Source organism: Aethalodelphis obliquidens, unplaced genomic scaffold, assembly GCF_003676395.1.
Source record: "Aethalodelphis obliquidens isolate GAN/ISIS:26980383/991018 unplaced genomic scaffold, ASM367639v1 scaffold2, whole genome shotgun sequence".
Lineage (NCBI taxonomy): Eukaryota > Metazoa > Chordata > Mammalia > Artiodactyla > Delphinidae > Aethalodelphis > Aethalodelphis obliquidens.
The window spans coordinates 28,640,281-28,655,701 of NW_020837946.1; the positions used below are offsets into that span (position 1 = coordinate 28,640,281).

Consider the following 15,421-nt stretch of genomic DNA (forward strand, 5'->3'; position numbering starts at 1 on the left):
CCACCCCTCCTGTGCACAGCGGATTGATACTTTATTCGCAGTCAGCTCTTTTCAGCCCCCTGTGCTGTTCCCAGGCGGAGGTGCTGGTATTTCGATGCTTTTCAGCCATCACATGTTTCTCTCCATTGAGATAAACTTCTTCCAGAAGAAGCTGCCCATCTTGACAAGTCTGTTTTGCGTCTGTGCTCCACTGCACAGCCAGACCTGAAGGTGACAGGAACTGACAAACTCTCTGAACTTGTCCCATTGGATTTGTTTAATGGGCCTTTCCCTGACATAGATGAAAAAGTCATTGACAGAAACAGACCATTTACCAGGAACCTGAGCAGAGGTATAAACAGCGACAGATGAAATAGGTCTCGAAATAAAGCTGGGAAATGCAGGACATATGTGATGGGCTCAAGGAGATCTCTGCTTTCAAATGTCAAGATGAAATGGACGGTGTTGGGTTTTGCAGCCTCGAGTCATTCAGCTGGTTAGCAAGAAAGCCAGTCCCCCACTCCCCATTTCTCTATCTACACCAGAGACAGAAACAGCTAAGTGGTGATGTGAGGGTCAGGGGTGGCTTTCAACAGGACACTCCAGACCCGAAGGGTGAGTTCTCTTTCCAAGGGCAGCGAGACCAAAAAGGAAAAAAAACAAAAACAAACAAAAGAAAAAAAACAAACAACAACAAAACCCCACCATTTAAAAATTTGCAGCCATTTAGAAATTCTAGTTGGAAGGCAGAATTCCTTCTTTCTTTCTTTCTTTCTCTCTTTCTGTGTTGGGTCTTTGTTGCTGCATGTGGGCTTTTTCACTAGTTGTGGTGAGCGGGGGCTACTCTTCATTTTGGTGCGCTGGCTTCTCACTGTGGTGGCTTCTTTTGTTGCGGAGCACGGGCTCTAGGCACACAGGCTTCAGGAGTTGTGGCATGTGGGCTCAGTAGTTGTGGCTCGTGGGCTCTAGAGTGCAGGCTCAGTAGTTGTGGTGCACGGGCTTAGCTGCTCCACGGCATGTGGGATCCTCCCGGACCGGGGCACGAACCCGCGTCCCCTGCATCGGCAGGCGGACCCTCAACCACTGCACCACCAGGGAAGCCCGGCAGGCGGATTCTTAACCACTGTGCCACCAGGGAAGTCCCTGAAGGCAGAATTCTTGTTGAAGGAAGCTTTCCAAACAGAAGAGTCACATCTTAGGAGTGATATTTTTAGGTTCTATAATCAACACCAAACGTGAACATCATATAAACTTAGTATTATCCTTGAAAAGCCCTTATATCAGCCATAGAACATACAACCTTGTGTTCTAATTTCTATCCACACTGAAATTTGAAAATTATTGCAGTTGATTAAAGGAGAAAACAGAAGGGAAATCCGTGTGTAGATGTCTGGTCTTCAGACCATTCTGCCTCTAAGGCAGCTATCCAACCCCTAGCTTTGAATGAGCACTGGGTGGAGAATGCCATGCGCTCTTTTTGGGCCATAGGTTTTACTTTATTTCCTTTTAATATTAAACCTTGACAACCTTTATAAGTGGTATAGGATGTGTTTGGCATTGTGAGGGTTGAATGGAATAGTGACAGTGCATCAACTCCAGGTTGGGGTGAATGTCTGAGTGTTGATTCATGCTGAAGTAATACCACCTCACTCTGTTTTCTTTAAGAAAAATCTTCAGATAGTCCAGTGGATATGTAAAGTCTGAGTCTCCTTTGAAAGGAGTACGTTGGCTCAATGAAGAGTTAAAATTGCTTTATTAAGGCAATTTAATTTATTAAAGTATTAAGGCAATTTCTTAAATGAAAAACTTAAAAAAAAAAATAAAACATGCAACCCAGGTAAGAGTGTCCTCTACCAAAAGATGGTTGGTTGGTTTTCAAAAGGAAAGAGAAGGACGTCTCGGTAGCAGCCCAACATTGGAGTCTGGAAACTAGCACTGTGAGGAGAGAGAGAGAGATGGCGGGGCAGGAAAGGCGCCGAGGAGGAATAGAGCCTGAGCAGCATGGGCGAGCAGAGAGGCCCAGCAAGTGCTGACGTGCTCAGGGAATAGAGACATCAGGCCTCCACTTTCAGTTTTCTATTCTGGCTTTTGAAATGCCCTGTGATCTTCTCAGTGCTTCGGTAGGGTCAGTGACCTGCTGCAGCTAATGTGGCTGGGAATTATGCAGTGGGTTAGAGTCCAAGCTGGGATGGGAGAACGGGGAGTGCTACCTAACCTTCCCAGGACCACCCTTACCCCAAGAGTGGAAGCGTCACTATTAAAGACAGATGGTTTTTGCAGGTCCGGGGGGAGGTGAACGGCAGCAAGAGCATCAGAGAAGTCCAAGGTGGAACAGAGATACTCAGGAGCTAGGCAGTGGACAGGACACAGCTGCAGGACCCCACACAGGAGTGGACTGAGACAAAAGCCCCTTCTCCCAAATATGCTAGCAGTGGCGTTGCTGACTCAGATGCCTGTGGGACCAGCCAGTAGCACACAGAGGACTGAAGGTGCTTAGTGTAAACTTAGTGCTGAGCTCCTTCTACTGCAATTAAGCTTCACATCTGCTAAGTTACCTTGGTTTTTAAAACATTGTGGGGATGAGTCAGACAGTGAAACAAAACACTTTCTTGGGTTTCCTACTGCTGCAGGCTTCCAGACTGTGGCCCCCATCCTGGGGAAGGTAACCCTCTGAGGGGGAAGTGCCCTTCTCTACGATGTGGGCGGGACCCACGCCTGTTTGTGTTTTCAACAAAGAGTCCTGAGAAGTAGCACTGCCTGTTCACCCTGTCAAGAGAGGATTTATGAATGAGGGCCCGTGGATCATACCCAAAGTAGCATCTCTGCCTGCCCCACGGGACGCAGCTCAGCCTTCCGTCGTTACAGAGATGAGCAGAAATCTGTGCTATTTCTTTAGCGTTCGGGGGCTTTAAAGGAAACATGCACTCGTGTTTCTGCCCGCATTTCTTAGTCTGCCACCACAAGGCTGACTCATCCATCTTGGTCTGGGTTCTCCTGAAAGTAGAGTCTCAAAGACTGAGTGTAGATAATTATTTGGGATCCAGTCCCAGAAAACGGGAGGGAGGTCGTGGGGAGACTGAGGCAGGGTATCACCATAGTGCATCATTGAGGTATCCACTGTCTGTATACAGAAAGGGGCTGGGGCACTGATCCACGGACTCTTGTCTCTCAGTAGTTGCAGGTTGGGGGAAGGGAGCATTAACTCTTCTGTCTGAGCTTTCCTTGTGCGAAGCTCCTACGGCTTCAGAAAAGGCCCTAAGGCTGAAAAGCAGAGAGAGCTGGCTGAAGGAGAGAGCTTGAGGTAGGCATGAATTTAGGCGAGGGAGTGTGATGCAGGGCATGCAAAGTGTCTGCTACCGTCTCTAATATGCAAGAGATTGGGACCCGTCATTCTCGGGCTGTGCCGAGGTCTGGGTGCTGCTGCCCTGACCAGGACTTGGCTTGACAACCCCTCTTTTGCCCCCTCCCCACTGCTCCATTACATAAGCCCAGGATGCCTCTCCTAGACTGTGCTTTTCCTCCTTGCTTCTATAATACTCACTCTCAAGGTTTTCCATGCATCGGAATATGTGAAGAACCCAGCGTGTAGCAGCAACTCAGGGGAACTTTGTTCCCTTTTCTGCTTCCTCCTTTACCTTCTACTGACTTTTCCTTTTCCTCTTTCTTTTCCTCAAAAAATATGGTTGCCTGTCAGGTTTAAGTCCTGCAGACTCTTATCTCTTTTCTCTCCACTGTCCCCAGTTATTTGGTCCCAGCTCTCCCCTCTATGTCACTACCTCCACTGGAATATCTCCTGGTAGGGTCTCTCTTTCCAGGTCTGTCCCTATTTAAACCCTCAGCCAGCTCAGAATCTCCTGGCTATTTTTATGCTCAAGTTTAGGAACCTCGCCTCTAGCGTGGACTCTCCTATAGTTAGTTGAATGCTCCTTTTTGGCAGTCTCCCACTCACCCCAGTTCCATATGCCGAAAAGTGACCTGGCTTTCTACTCCCACCCCATGTCCCCCTCACTCTTCCCAGTATCCTCCCTGTCCCCACAGAAAAAGAAAACACAGACTCTCGATTTCGGTTCATGCTACTGTCGATTCATATCTACATGTTTTCAACACCCTGGAACCACCTTTGACCCCTTAGCCTCTCTGGAAGAGGCAGTCTGCCTGGTGCTCATAGACCACAGTGTGGGGTCAAACAGAGGCAGTGGCAAGACTGTCTGGGAGGACAGATCAGGAGGTGAACAGCCGAGTTTGCTAGGGCTTCAGCAACACACTGGGGGCTGTAGAATCTGAACGTCAAAGCCAGAAGAATTGTTAGAGAGTAGCTTGTACAACCCCCTCATGCTACTGATGAAGAAACTGAAACCCAGAGAGATGAAGGACATTGAAAAAGGTCACGTGGCCAATTCAGTCAAGAGGGACGGAGCCCTTCCTTCCCAGAGCCCTTTCTGCAATGACACCATTCAACAAGGAGCCTGTGTCAGGGACGTTTTAAGAGCAAGGAGCAGAATACAGAGCTCAAACAATAAAGTTATTTCATATAAAGGAAATTTTAGTTTAGAGGTGTCTGACTTCAGGGGACATTCGAACCAGGAGCTTAAGTATTCCGACAAGGACAGGTGGATGGAGGGCCCTGACGAGCTGAATCCAGACCCTGTGACCCCCGGGATCATGTGTGAGACTCACATAGAAATAAGGGCTGTTGGAGACAGGGAAAGAAGACACTAGATGCTTACAGAGCCAACAAAAAGTCACTACAAAATCAAAAAAAGGACAGAGGTATGTGATCTGACGTCTGAATCGTCTAAGGTCATAGCCAGACTATGTTCATTTCAGGACAATTCGGATGGAGGACTGGGTTTGGGGTTGAAGCCAGAGGGAGCTCTGGGACTTCTTGTTTGACAACAGACCTTACGTAATTAATCCCTGTGCCCTGAACATTCTTCCTGTCTGTTCAGAGGACAAGGCTACATTCTTGGGATGACCTAAGACTCCCACTGGAGAGCCTGGTGAGGTGGATGGTTTTGCTGTTTCTAGCGGATGGGAAAAGGGAGGGAGTCTGGGAGAGCTGCCTGGCCAGGACCTAGACCTTCTCTCTGGACAGTTGTCTTCCTTGGTGAGCTGGTCAGGGGTCAGGACCCTGTACCCTGTCTCTCATAGTCAGTAGGACTCGAGGCTCTACTTCTTCTTCACAGACATCAATCTCTTCCTCTTCTCCCCACTGCCAACCCTCAGCTCAGGTGTGAGTCTCCTGGTGTCTGGGCCACCGCTACAGTTTGCAAGCTGGTCGTCCAGCCTTGCTTCTTACCTGTTCCAGCGCATCACATGCCCTGTGCCAGGGTACTCTCCTCCAATACCAATTTTGTCATATTTCATTCTCCTGCTCGAAAGCCTTCAGTGAGCCCATACTCACTAAAAGCAGGAGCAGGTCCAGGCTGCTAACCTGGGTTCAAATATCACCTCCTCTGAGACCCCTTCATGGGGTGATCATTCTTGCTTCCAAACCCTAATAGCACTGAGTATCTGTCACACTTAGTTGGAACTGACCATTTTTCCTGCTTTCCATTGTGAATTTTGGTTTTATATTTCATTGTCTCCTTACTCTGATTCCATGATCGTGGAAGACAGTGGTGTACATATCTAACTATCGCTCAGTACACAGCTCTGTGCCCTGTACGCAGTGGATAAACAAACAGTATTAATTCACTGGGGTTAGACTCTTGGGCTTGGAATCTTGGTCACTTAAGACTTTCTTCTTACCATATTTTTAAATCTCTAGAAATATAGGTTCAAATTATGAGATAGGAAGAAGATAAATGGGAGACATTTTCCTCCCCCTTTCTTACAATTAATTTTCCTTGTCTGTTTGAGTACATATCGGCATCAATATCTAGCTCTGACTTAATTTACTACAAGATGACTTTAAAACCTAACCAGTGTGCATTCCTAGAACTCAAATGGGCGTATGGATTGAAATACCAAATTTGTCATGTCTCCAGCATGCAGGCTCAGAGGAGGATCTCAAAAAACAAAACACACACACAAAACATGGGTTTAAGGCCCAAACAACTTTAAATGGCAGTTTTTGAAGCATTAAAAAATTTCACAGGAGTGTCCTTTGTTGACTCTCATCCATTTAACTATTCTGTAGTTAATGAGGCCAAAATTCACTGTTTGAAAGGTCTCAGCATCCTTGTCTTGAAATGGGCTGGGTGCATGTTTGGGGCTTCCCTAGCAGGGATAGATTTCAAATGGTACAGACTTCGGCCTTGGACAGTAGGAAATGAGGCTCCTTCAGTGACTTTTGGCTCGGTAATGTGACACGGCCACTTGATGGGAATTGGAGGTACCCTGGTGGAGGAAAAACACAAAATGGAGAGAGTCAGGTATAAACCTGCCACTTGGAGTTTTCCTGTAACTTAGGTTGGTCAAATGCTGAATCCCAGTTTATGTTCAAAACAAACGGAACCTCATTCTGTGACCAAAATAGATTGCTTGTTTTTATTGTTGATAAAGAGGCAGCCAGGCAGAAGCTGCCTTCACTCAAAGGGACCAAAATGAGGGAGTCCCTTGGCAGGAGTGGAGAAATAAAAGGCAAAGCACTGATAGGCCCCCTCCCCCCCCCGCATCCCACCGTAATTATTCTTGCTGTCCTTCCTCCTTCTGCAGTGGAACAATTGACTAAAAGATTAATACATAAAGAACCCCTTCCTGGGCTTCCCTGGTGGCGCAGTGGTTGAGAATCTGCCTGCTAATGCAGGGGACACGGGTTCGAGCCCTGGTCCGGGAAGATCCCACATGCCGCGGAGCAACTGGGCCCGTGAGCCACAATTACTGAGCCTGCGCGTCTGGAGCCTGTGCTCCGCAACAAGAGAGGCCACGATAGTGAGAGGCCCACGCACCGCGATGAAGAGTGGCCCCTGCTTGCCACAGCTGGAGAAAGCCCTCGCACAGAAACGAAGATGCAACACAGCCAAATTAAGCCACGTTAGAGAATGGCTGAAAACACTTAAAAAAAAAAAAAAAAAAAGAACCCCTTCCTTTCTGTTATTACAGAGAGGCTGTGGAATTATTTTGTCTTCACCTGGGTGGGTGGGTGGGCTGGAAGGAGTGGTGGTGCCTGCGGGGAAGTGGACACAGCAGGGGCAGAGCCTGAGTCTTCCTGTGTCAAAGGCAGGACATGTGTTTACCGAAACGTTTATGCACGCAGAGACTCACATATTTGGTCCTGCGACACAAAAAAATCCTAATTGTTTTTATGGGCTGAATGGTGTCCTCCCCAAATTCACATGTTGAAGCTCTAACCCTCAGGACCTCGGCATGTTACAGCGTTTGGAAATAGGGCCTTTAAAAGAGTAAATAATGTACAATGATAAGAGTAAATAAGGGTCATATGGGTGAGCCCTAATCCACTGTGACTGGTGTCTGTATAGAAAGAGGAGATTAGGACACAGACACACACTGAGGAAAGACCACGTGAACACCTTCATCTAGGACTTTCGGCCTCCAGAACTGTGAGAAAATAAGTTTCTGTTTAGGCTTCCCAGTGTTCGGTACTTCGTTATGGCCACACGAGCAGGCTGATACAACTGTCAAGAAAGAGCAGAGGGAGAGAGAGAAACAGACTTAAAATGGAAAAGCACAGCTTCGAGGCAGCCCTGAGTTTTATTATGAATGAATAAAAGAAGTAATCCGTTCATCCATTCAGTATACACTTTTATTTCAGACCCTTAGAGGGTGGCACGTAGCAGCTGGAAGAAGCCCTCCCTTTCCTCATCCCCAGTAGAGAAAATGAAGCATACCAGGGAGGTTTAATAACCTGTGCCCTGTCTCTGGGAGGCAAGGATGAATCTGGGGATCCACCGATCACTGCACACATAACCATGACCACTGGAATTAAATAACTATTATCTTTTCATATTTTCACTGCACCTAATCTCGCAGAACCAGTGTTATCCCCGAACTTTATGTCCTCACTTTGTATATAGCCCTGGCTTGAATTGTGAGTGTTCAAAATAGATAAAATATTTAATATCTTTTTATTGCCCCTCTCAGCGACGCGCAAGGGCCTGGCTGGCCTCGCGCATGCAGTATGGACGTGTGGCTCGCTCACTTAGCTGCTCTTACCAGCTGCTTTGCAAATGGCTCTAGCAGGTGGTGCAATGTGGGGGTGGGGGAGGACTTGCAGTCTGTCCCTGGAGACTTGGCGAGCGTCTCTGGGTAAATGGGTAAAGTACCATCTTGTCGGCTGGAGAAGCTGAAGCTCCCCACGCCCCCCTTCTTGAGCTTATTTCTCCCTTCTGACTCATGTCTGCTGCCTCATTTGAGTTACTGTGCAAACGTTTAGCCAAGAAGCCATACCAGGCCTCGCGCTTATTTACGACCCCCCCAGGGAGTCACAGGGAGGCACTGAGGAGGATTCCATGTGGAGCTTTCTGGTCAAATAAGGACAAAGTGAACCACGCCTTCCATTCTTAGCCAGTGAAGTGTGTGCTTCAGCGTGCCGTGTGCTGGGCGCAGAAGCCTCCCCCAGTGCAGGTTGATCCTTTCCTGGCTCCCCAGTGACCCCAAAGTCGTAGAGCCGTGAATTAGAAGAGAGAAGGGTGGAATATTGTGCCGGGACAGACAGTGCTGGGGGAGAAGAGGGCCCCCTGTTTGCTCCCCTTTCTGAGTTTCCTACAGGAAGTTGATTGTTCATTCTAAGGCAAAAGTGCTTTTGCCATTGTGTATGTCCTATTTGGCAGCAGGAAGCCTTTTAGAAAAAAACCCTCAAAGAGGGGCATGAAACAATGCAGTCAGTCTAAGACATATATGTGTGTACGTGCACACACATGCACGTACATCCAAAACAGAGCCCGAAGGAGTGGAGCTGCCAAACTGGAGGAAGGACCAAACTGGAGGAAGGAGAAATCAACCTCAGTGGGGCGATTTGAAAATCAGGGTGACCCTGGCAGGGTTCCGCACTTGAAAAGCCTTCAGGTGTGCTTGCCACCAGCCAGAAAATTTGCATTTGCTCTCTGTGACTCAGGCCTGCTTCTTCACCTTGTGAGGGACACAAAAACTCCACACACCTGGCCAGGAGGACTTTAGGAGCCAGTGAGGTGGATGGGTACTAATTAAACAAAAAACAGCTCTTCTGTAGTTCAAGACCAAAAGCACAAATGGTCAACACTGGGGGTGGGGTTTGATGACCAGGGGAGCAGACCCTTCCAGAAGTTCTGATGCTGTGCTGTTATCCCATTTGCTTAGTAAACGATAAGCCTAACATCTAAGCAGTAAGACCTACTGTGTGCAAACCCCCAGGTAGCAGGCTGTCTAGTGGAAATAGTGTCAGCTAGGACTGTTCCACCTATCAGCCCTTGCATGGAGACTTGCCTGTCTGTAGAAGGGACCTAATGCTACCAGCTGTGTACTTTTCAGGGTGGTCAGGAGGAGAAAGCAGACAAAATAGTGCATGCTGGTGCTTGGAACACTGTAAGCGCTTTACGAGGCATCTGAAGACAAGAGGGTAAGTGAGCTTCCATTTCCTCCTTATATATTGGTGCGCAGCACATACTTGGATAATCATGATGGGGAGGGTTTTAAAGGAATCCCTCTGGGGTAGAGACGGAGAATGCTTCTTTATAAGCTTTTATAAACATTTATAGCTAAAATAAAAGAGCAAAAGGAAAAGGAAATAGACCCTAGGCTTCCCATAAATATTTTCCCATCTCTTGGTCCTTTTTTTTAGAAGCATCTCTTTCTGTCCCATCCTCTCCAGCCCCAGCCCCTTTACCTGCTGCTCCTGGCTTGTCTCCAGGGAAATTCCTCCCCTCCACCCTCCATTACAGCTGTCCGCAGGGGAAGGATTCCCCACTCTGCTGGCTTGGAGAGGTAAAAAGGGCCCACTGATGGGAGCTGTTTCTCCATCTCTTTAATCAGCTTCCATCCCCGTGCATGGTTTTATCAAGGAGCCTCTCTGACACACATGCTTTCACAGCTTGGATAACGAGGGCTGGCTCTGCCTCACTCCCCTTCCCCCCCTTCTTCTCAGCCCCCCCCCCCCCCCCACCGCCTTCCCTTCCCCTGCCACATGCTTTATCTAGAGAACAGCCTTCAGGAGCACTGGGGACATCCCCATCCCCGTCATCAGGGTCAGGTGGCTGTGCAACTTGCAGGGAGCGCAGACCCTTGCAGGCAGCGTGGCTGAGATGTGAATTCCCTGTATGTACATCACGGATACACTGTGAAGAATCCTCTTTGGGGGAGGGGGGAGGGATAGGAGGAAACAAAGGAGGACAAAAGAAGAAAGGTGGGCAGCTCAGGACTGCACCTCTTTATTGTTCATTTCCAAATGAGATGGCAAACCTCCGTGAAGTCCATAGGGGATGTGTCTGGCATGAGTCAGCAACCAGTACAATTTACTGCCAGTTGATTAAATTAGCATTTGTTATAAGCCAGAAAGGAAAGGGGGAGGGTGTTGTGTGCAGGGATAGATGTAGAATGAAGAAAATCTTCTTCATGCCTTTTGAATTATTTATGGCCTGGAACATTACATGCTAAAACCTAACCAGACTTGATAGAGAGAGCCTGAGAAGGATTCTCTCTTCCCTTAAAGCCACAGAGCACAAGCTTTTGGTCCCTTGGAGGACTAGGAGAGTGCTAACAATGACAGGCTAACAGTGAGAAAGTGGAATTCCTAATTTTATTGTGACCTTGAAAACAGAAATGCTGCATAGAAATGCTGCTTCCACCAGGCACAGGAAGACTTAGGTTTCTCAGTAACCTTGTGAGCTATGGACATGAATGTGTGACTGCGTTTCACTTTGATTTTGCGGACTGGGAACTGGGATGACTGTCAGATCAGTGGACAAAGGATAGGTCTCTTCGATCTTTGCCTCTGGCTTCCAGCCAGATGGGAGAGAAACAAAGACTCTGGAGCCTCTGCCTTCGTCCCCGACTCCTCTGCCCGCTCCCTCCTTTTCTCTCCTCTCAGAGCCGATCCTTTGGATAGAGTCTGCTGACTGCTCTTACATTTTGGGAAATCTTGTCTAATTGTTTAGGGTGTAAAATGAAGTGATACAGTCTCAGAGAGGGGCCCTCCTTTTGGACGATGTGTAACGCAGAAGAGAGAACTCCATGCTGGGTGTGGGTGCAGGGAGCTGGGCAGGGGGGCGGTGAGTGTATGCTCAGGGGAGAAGCGTGTGTCAGACACCCAGCGGCTCCAGCTGGGTACCGAGGTGGCCTGGTGAGCATCTTTTGTTCTTGGCTCTCTGACTGCTGGAAGCAGCAGGACAGCCCACTGCTCATCCTTAAGGTCTGAAGCTTTTGTCTACGAGCCCCAGTAAAAAGACGAACTGTTGGGATCCCCCTGTAGATTCATGGCCTGCCCCCAGAATAGCTTGCAGGATAGGACTCCTTCTTTTCACCTGAACTGTTGCCCATGAACCACACCGTAATCAAAGGTTTTCACTGAAGTAAAGCATCCAGGGGCATGTGACTCTTCCCGAGAGATACTAGAAGACAGGAGTAAGGGAAGAGTGGCTGAATGAGGGAAAGACAAAAGCAGCGTGGCAGATAACAGGGACTAGAGTCAGACAAAGAAATGGGACATGTGCTTTGGCAAAAAAAACCACAAAAACAAAAAAAAACAGGGAATGCAGTCATTTCCATGCTTTATCACTGCTAGCTCAATTTACCCATCAGATAAATATATTAAAAAATAAATTGAGTCCAATTTAGTAAGAATTGTAAGAACTAAAGTTCTTTAGTAAGAACTAAATCATTTATTCCAATTCTTAGTCTAAGTCCTGTATTTTCACCTGCATACAAATGAAACAAAGCAGGTGGTGTCTATTGCAGTCTAAGTAAATGAGGAACACCCACATTTTTCTCATGGAAAACAGAAAGAATCATAGTGTTGAATGGGAGCGTGGGGTTTTCCCTCCATCCCCATTTCAGCACCGAAGGGGATCCATGTACCCCTGGCCACAGCTGAAGGGCTTGGACCCTATGGCATACATACCATGCAGGGCCCACCTCTCCCATAGCTACACCAAGAAGTAAATCGAGGTCATTTTCATAACTGAGGCAAAACCTCCCTTTCCACTAGAATTACGGAGATATTTTAGGCAAATGCAGTTTTCCAAAAAATTAAATGGCAGAATTTGCGTTTGGGAACTCATTAAAAAGCAGCGAGACTTCCTGTATTGCATCAATTATAAATAATTTGGGGGAAAGAGGGTTTGCTTTTTTCTTTTAAAGAAATTATCTGGAAAATTACCCAGGTCTTCGCTTCCTCTTTTCAGATGAGATCTGGACAGATCTGTGTTAAATTCTATAACCTAATTAAGGATGGGTCTAGATGATTAAAGCAGGGGAAGAAACCAAGAAGCCCAAAGTCTGCCCTCAGGCTTGTCTCCAACCAGCCTTACCTCTGATAAGTCAGTTCATCTCTCCAGGCACTAGTGTCTTTTTTTTCTCCCCCCACTGAAATGAAGCCAACCCCTTTTGCCACTTGTCTACTTTATAGGAATGCTCTAAAAATTAATATTCACTGTGAAACCAGGAGAGCCTCAGAGGAACGATCCTATCTCAGTACGAAGCATTATCAGTTTTGTTTTGCCTGCCACTCTGAGTTGGCAATGATATATTGTTCAGAATCTTTCTAAAAATCTCCCTTCTTTTTCTGAACCCCATGACCAATAATGATGGGAAACAGTGTACTGGAATAAATCCAAGAAAGAAATAATTTTGCCTGTTTATCAACTCAGCCAATAGGGTTTTTTTTTTGTTGTTGTTTTTTTTTGCGGTACGCGGGCCTCTCACTGTTGTGGCCTCTCCCGTCGCGGAGCACAGGCTCCGGACACGCAGGCTCAGCGGCCATGGCTCACGGGCCCAGCCGCTCCGCGGCATGTGGGATCTTCCCAGACCGGGGCACGAACCCGCGTTCCCTACATCGGCAGGCGGACTCTCAACCACTGCGCCACCAGGGAAGCCCCAACCAGTACGTTTTAAAGCGACTACGATCATTTTAAGTGGTTCAGTGATGGTATGTACTATTGAAGGAGCTTCAGTTGCTGACAATCTTATCCTTCCTTGCCCAGGTTTTTCTTAGTGTTAAAATTGGTATAGAGAGGAGAATGAAGATTTGAGTCTCAGGGATTTGGGGAGGCGAATCATGCTGAGGAGCTATGTGATTTTGGTTACTAAATGTTTGTAGAATCTGTCCTCACCCTTTCCATCCCTAACACCCCATTTTGATTCAGGATCTTATTGTTTCTTGCCTGGATGTCTGGAGCAGCCTTGGAAGTGGTCCTCTTGACTCTAGTTGTTATCTGTTAAGCAATTCTCTATACTGCTGCTGAGAGTAATTCCGGAAAGAAGGCTTTGGCTTCTTGGAGCCTCCACTGCCCAGTAGATACAGTCCAGGTCCTCCCGGGGAGGGACTTCCATGCTGTGTTCACACCGTAGCCGCCTGATTCTCCAGCTTCAGCTCCCATCATTCCCTGCCTTACAGATTCTTGTTCAGCAAAAGCAAACTGCATGTCCTTTCCCGCCATGGACAGTGCTGCTATTTACCTTTGAACTTTTACCCTTGCTGCCCTCTCTGCCAGGACTATCTCAAAGCAAGCAGACAAAAACAGACAGACAGACAAGGAGCGCCCATAACTCCTTATTCACCCTTCAGAAGTCAGATCGTGTGGCACACACCCTGTCCCCCTTTCCCCCCTTCCCCTCTTTCTCCTCTGGGGTGTGCCTGTCTTCTGGATTCTCCCCCTCTGAGAATCTGGGCAAGGCTATAGCATTAAGCTGACATGTAATGTTATATGGATCTTGATATATGCTTGTCTACGCCCTGAACAGTGAGCTCTCTGAGGAGAAGGAACTTGTCTTTTTCATATCTGTGTCCTAAGCAATACCTGCTTCAAGAAGGGATCCAGTACATAGCTAAGCACACACTTCTTAAGTAGCTCCTATGTGTAAGGCACTATGCTAGGTGTTTGGAGAAAGTTTCTAATACTAGGCTGTTCAAAGAGAAAAACTGTTTGATAAGTATATCAATGCATACTTGTAAAGTCTTTATTTTCCTGAATGAAAGATCCAGAGTTATGCAAATAATTAGCAGTTGGGGGAACTCTGTGTCAACCGCGGGCCATCGGGCTGTGTGAAGTCATAGCAAGTTGCTTCTCTTTGCTGCCACCACTCTGGGGCCCAGGGTTTTCTTGTAGCTGTGGCCTTGGGTATAGAGACCTCCCCCTTCTCTGAAGTTCTCTGCCTTGTATTCTGTTGCCATGGCAACAACCCACTTTCATTCTGGAACTTCACGCATGGGAGAGGGGAACCCTTTACTAACATGACATACACGATGAAGGTTATTTAAAAAATAAGTTGACAAGGTTAGTCATCAACGTATTATGCTAGTTCCACAAATTCCGATTTAGTGGTAGGATTGTTTGTTAGGTATTTCTGAAAATATTGAAAAATGGATTAGTGTCAGCATATGAGATTTGGTGTATCCTTTGTTTAAATATCGGTCTATGTGTCTGTTGTGATTCTTTTTTTTTTTTTTTTTTGCGGTACGCGGGCCTCTCACTGTTGTGTCCTCTCCCGTTGCGGAGCACAGGCTCCGGATGCGCAGGCTCAGCGGCCATGGCTCACGGGCCCAGCCGCTCCGCGGCATGTGGGATCTTCCCGGACCGGGGCACGAAACTGCGTTCCCTGCATCAGCAGGCGGACTCTCAACCACTGCGCCCCAGGGAAGCCCGTGATTCTATTTTTAATGCAAAATATATTTTTATTCTCTAAGTATATGGAAAACCTGTTTTCAGTCAATCTACTGTATCAAAGAAGAGAGCAACATTTCTAGAAGGAAGGCTGAGTGATCTTGAAAGGCTGGGAACACTAGGATACTAACACTTGTCCAGCACTGTAACAAATCTGCTGTTAAAAGATATGTGGAAACATAGTAACGTATCATTTAAAGTACTTTTCTGGAATAGAGTCAGAAAAAAAAAATTGCTAGCAGACTTGCTTTTTAAACTCCTTTATATATTCAGGTGAGCAAGTGCAGATAAATATTGCAGAGCCTATTTCATTGTTCAGTGACTGCACAAGCCTGATAGAGAGATTCCACGTGCTCTAATGACTCTAAGATGTCTTAGTCTGGTTCCGTGAGCCCAGCCTCCTTGTAGCTCAGCATCTCTTCTCTTTTCTCCCAGAGAAATCAGGATTCTCTTCCTAGTTCAAATAGGGGATTACCCCTGGCTTAGACTGAGTTCCTTTTGTCTCTTTACCCAGCCAGCTTCTCTCTTCTAGTTTCCAGCTTTTACCCCCAACACAGACGGAGAACTCTGGTTTATTGAAGAGGCTGGTCTCTGCTGAGTTTCCGCATGAAATGATATGGTTCACTGTCTCTTGCCTCCAGATGCCTGGGTTCCCCCTTTGATCACATATGCCTTGCAACTCCAGC

The 15,421-nt window shown here is 47.1% G+C and overlaps 1 long non-coding RNA gene across 1 annotated transcript in view; it reads left to right on the plus strand.

Annotated features, from left to right (window-relative positions):
• LOC113629046 (uncharacterized) overlaps positions 1–15,421 on the plus strand; it is a 301,835-nt gene that overhangs the window by 214,924 nt on the left and 71,490 nt on the right. The window contains exon 9 of the long non-coding RNA XR_003436346.1: positions 9,391–9,478. This is a non-coding gene — a long non-coding RNA (uncharacterized LOC113629046). The remainder of the gene's footprint in view (positions 1–9,390; positions 9,479–15,421) is intronic.